The 5,000-nt window shown below is 51.5% G+C and overlaps 1 non-coding gene across 1 annotated transcript in view; it reads left to right on the top strand.

Annotated features, from left to right (window-relative positions):
• Positions 1–4,917: 4,917 nt before the first annotated feature.
• The window catches only part of LOC124582580, a 1,910-nt gene continuing 1,827 nt past the window's right edge, over positions 4,918–5,000 (top strand). The window contains exon 1 of the ribosomal RNA XR_006973949.1: positions 4,918–5,000. This exon is cut by the window's right edge and continues 1,827 nt beyond it. This is a non-coding gene — a ribosomal RNA (small subunit ribosomal RNA).

Below are 5,000 nucleotides of genomic sequence, written 5' to 3'. Positions count from 1 at the left end.
ACCCAACATCACAATACTGCCTCCTGTCACAGCACACAAACAATGGCAGGAATGAAAGACACAGGTCTGCCACAAGCATGGAATCAGAGCGCCGCCTGTTATGAGCCAAAGGTGCACCCTGACGTGGCAAATCAGATGATGCCGCAGTCATTTACTTACGATAATCACAATCAACAAACCGGCCCCCCCCCCCCCCAAAACACCTTTCCTTACAACAATGTGTACCTTAACCTAACCCGTATTGTGCCTTAACCTAACCCGTATTGTGCCTTAACCTAACCCGTATTGTGCCTTAACCTAACCCGTATTGTGCCTTAACCTAACCCGTATTGTGCCTTAACCTAACCCGTATTGTGCCTTAACCTAACCCGTATTGTGCCTTAACCTAACCCGTATTGTGCCTTAACCTAACCCGTATTGTGCCTTAACCTAACCCGTATTGTGCCTTAACCTAACCCACGTTGTGCCTTAACCTAACCCACGTTGTGCCTTAACCTAACCCACGTTGTGCCTTAACCTAACCCACGTTGTGCCTTAACCTAACCCACGTTGTGCCTTAACCTAACCCACGTTGTGCCTTAACCTAACCCACGTTGTGCCTTAACCTAACCCGTATTGTGCCTTAACCTAACCCGTATTGTGCCTTAACCTAACCCGTATTGTGCCTTAACCTAACCCGTATTGTGCCTTAACCTAACCCGTATTGTGCCTTAACCTAACCCGTATTGTGCCTTAACCTAACCCGTATTGTGCCTTAACCTAACCCGTATTGTGCCTTAACCTAACCCGTATTGTGCCTTAACCTAACCCGTATTGTGCCTTAACCTAACCCACGTTGTGCCTTAACCTAACCCACGTTGTGCCTTAACCTAACCCACGTTGTGCCTTAACCTAACCCACGTTGTGCCTTAACCTAACCCACGTTGTGCCTTAACCTAACCCACGTTGTGCCTTAACCTAACCCACGTTGTGCCTTAACCTAACCCACGTTGTGCCTTAACCTAACCCACGTTGTGCCTTAACCTAACCCATATTGTGCCTTAACCTAACCCATATTGTGCCTTAACCTAACCCATATTGTGCCTTAACCTAACCCATATTGTGCCTTAACCTAACCCATATTGTGCCTTAACCTAACCCATATTGTGCCTTAACCTAACCCATATTGTGCCTTAACCTAACCCATATTGTGCCTTAACCTAACCCATATTGTGCCTTAACCTAACCCATATTGTGCCTTAACCTAACCCATATTGTGCCTTAACCTAACCCATATTGTGCCTTAACCTAACCCGTATTGTGCCTTAACCTAACCCGTATTGTGCCTTAACCTAACCCGTATTGTGCCTTAACCTAACCCGTATTGTACCTTAACCTAACCCGTATTGTGCCTTAACCTAACCCGTATTGTGCCTTAACCTAACCCGTATTGTGCCTTAACCTAACCCGTATTGTGCCTTAACCTAACCCGTATTGTGCCTTAACCTAACCCGTATTGTGCCTTAACCTAACCCGTATTGTGCCTTAACCTAACCCGTATTGTGCCTTAACCTAACCCGTATTGTGCCTTAACCTAACCCGTATTGTGCCTTAACCTAACCCGTATTGTGCCTTAACCTAACCCGTATTGTGCCTTAACCTAACCCGTATTGTGCCTTAACCTAACCCGTATTGTGCCTTAACCTAACCCACGTTGTGCCTTAACCTAACCCACGTTGTGCCTTAACCTAACCCACGTTGTGCCTTAACCTAACCCACGTTGTGCCTTAACCTAACCCACGTTGTGCCTTAACCTAACCCACGTTGTGCCTTAACCTAACCCACGTTGTGCCTTAACCTAACCCACGTTGTGCCTTAACCTAACCCACGTTGTGATTTAACCTAACCCATATTGTGCCTTAACCTAACCCATATTGTGCCTTAACCTAACCCATATTGTGCCTTAACCTAACCCATATTGTGCCTTAACCTAACCCATATTGTGCCTTAACCTAACCCATATTGTGCCTTAACCTAACCCATATTGTGCCTTAACCTAACCCATATTGTGCCTTAACCTAACCCATATTGTGCCTTAACCTAACCCATATTGTGCCTTAACCTAACCCATATTGTGCCTTAACCTAACCCATATTGTGCCTTAACCTAACCCATATTGTGCCTTAACCTAACCCATATTGTGCCTTAACCTAACCCATATTGTGCCTTAACCTAACCCATATTGTGCCTTAACCTAACCCATATTGTGCCTTAACCTAACCCATATTGTGCCTTAACCTAACCCATATTGTGCCTTAACCTAACCCATATTGTGCCTTAACCTAACCCATATTGTGCCTTAACCTAACCCATATTGTGCCTTAACCTAACCCATATTGTGCCTTAACCTAACCCATATTGTGCCTTAACCTAACCCATATTGTGCCTTAACCTAACCCATATTGTGCCTTAACCTAACCCATATTGTGCCTTAACCTAACCTATATTGCGCCTTAACCTAACCCATGTTGCGCCTTAACCTAACCTATGTTGCGCCTTAACCTAACCTATGTTGCGCCTTAACCTAACCTACGTTGCGCCTTAACCTAACCTATATTGCGCCTTAACCTAACCTATATTGCGCCTTAACCTAACCTATATTGCGCCTTAACCTAACCTATATTGCGCCTTAACCTAACCTATATTGCGCCTTAACCTAACCTATATTGCGCCTTAACCTAACCTACGTTGCGCCTTAACCTAACCCACGTTGCGCCTTAACCTAACCCACGTTGCGCCTTAACCCAACCCACGTTGCGCCTTAACCCAACCCACGTTGCGCCTTAACCCAACCCACGTTGGGCCTTAACCCAACCCACGTTGCGCCTTAACCCAACCCACGTTGGGCCTTAACCCAACACACGTTGGGCCTTAACCCAACACACGTTGGGCCTTAACCCAACACACGTTGGGCCTTAACCCAACACACGTTGGGCCTTAACCCAACACACGTTGGGCCTTAACCCAACACACGTTGGGCCTTAACCCAACACACGTTGGGCCTTAACCCAACACACGTTGGGCCTTAACCCAACACACGTTGGGCCTTAACCCAACACACGTTGGGCCTTAACCCAACACACGTTGGGCCTTAACCCAACACACGTTGGGCCTTAACCCAACACACGTTGGGCCTTAACCCAACACACGTTGGGCCTTAACCCAACACACGTTGGGCCTTAACCCGCTCTGTAATTGTCATACGACGCGTTAAATTAGTGTAGTGTTGCCTAACTGCAACCCCCGCAATATAGTTTGCTACTCGCACTGCCTGGTCCCCAGTGTATCGCTTCATGTTAAACACCTTGCAGCGATACACTGTAATGTGGATGGCAGCAGGACGTACATGCTCAATGCCCTTCGCAGTTGTTCATTGGCATTCGCATGGCGAAGCACTTAGCCTACGCTGTGGTACGGCCTGTGTCAACTGTCCGCTGATGTTGTACGTCCAAATCACACACTGTACTGCACATTGGTCCTCATGTACTGAATGATACATCGTGGTACATGTGACCGTACAACGACTGCGCCAACAACGGCGAACCATGCGGTCCAACTGTTGTGCACTCAGCTATGTGTCGTCTCCCTATAAGAGCCGGATTGCAGTGTGGTATGCCCTGGATGGCGATCAGCATGAGCCGTCTGTTGATGTAGTGGCGCGTGTTGTCAGACGTAGTCGTCTCTTCTCACACACCGTGACAGCATGGTGCACTGCGTTCCACATCTGCGACATGCGACAGAGGCCGGTTGACAGTCGTTCGCGCAATGGACATCGCATACGTACGGGGGCCACCTTCCACGTGTTCGCGAAGCGTGCACATGTTGTTGCGTGTATGTGGGCAGACATAGTGTGTCGTGACACCTGACACAGGCATGCAACAATCGTTGAATTTGCAAATGGCGATGGACGTCTACGTTTGCTGGTGACGTTACGCAAATGAACAACTGGTAAACCGTTGTGGTGCGGTTGTTCTCGCTAGAGGTGAATCAGTGATGGCGACGATCGGTTGAGCTACCAACCGGTTGTTTCAGCGATACCCACCATGCCCACGAACGTGAATGGCATGTGGGTGTGAAGCGATACGCGGCGGTGGCTGGGTGGGACCGTCCCCGGCCGGTGAGGGGGGGCCTCCCGGCGTGCTGGCCGCGCGGTGCGTGGGCGCACGCGCTACAGCCGGCTGGTGGGGGCGGCCAGTGGCAGGCGCGCCGGCCGACGGAGGCGGCAGGCGGCGCAGCTGCGCGCCGGCGCACCCTGCACGCGGCGCCGTGCGGCCAAAGTAGGTCCTCGCGGGCCCGGTGCGAAGCGCGGTGGACATCTGCAGTGTGCTGGTCCGATTGAGGACTGTGTGCGCTGAGGATGCGCCGCCGCCCGGCGCTCGGCGCCGCGACGCCGTCTGCTGCTCGGTCGCCTCTGCGGTTCTCGCAGGTGGTTTGTATCGCAGCTGTGCGGACGTGTTGGCGCGTGCGCTGTGCTGGGAGAGTTCGCTTCGGCACCCAAGTGGGGCTTTTGTCCTTCTGTGGCGCTGGCGTTGGAGCTGCCGGCCACCGTAGGTGGCGCGTGTTGTCTCCCGCCGGCAATGCCACGACAGCACGCTCCCGGGCCTCTGTCGGCAGCGGCAAGCTCAGTTGGGAGCACGGGTGGTCGCACCTAAAGCGTCTACTCGCCAAACTCCGGGCGATTGCGCCTCTCTCGAACCCGACCAAGTACTTAGGACGGCGCTGCGCGCCGCCGGGACCTGAGAGGGTTTCGAGGTGTATCGTGCAGGGGAGCTCAGCCTCCTCCTGTTTGCAGAATAATTGAGCGGACGCTTGCGTGTTCGCGCGGGCCCCCGGGACACACTCCCGGGCGGCCGGCTGCTCAGCTCTAGTTGACGCAGCTCCCTGGTTGATCCTGCCAGTAGTCATATGCTTGTCTCAAAGATTAAGCCATGCATGTCTCAGTACAAGCCGCATTAAGGTGA

Source organism: Schistocerca americana, unplaced genomic scaffold, assembly GCF_021461395.2.
Source record: "Schistocerca americana isolate TAMUIC-IGC-003095 unplaced genomic scaffold, iqSchAmer2.1 HiC_scaffold_416, whole genome shotgun sequence".
In the NCBI taxonomy this organism is placed as follows: Eukaryota; Metazoa; Arthropoda; class Insecta; order Orthoptera; family Acrididae; genus Schistocerca; species Schistocerca americana.
The sequence above is the reverse complement of the archived record's forward strand: the minus strand, read 5'-3'. Positions and strand labels throughout refer to the sequence as shown.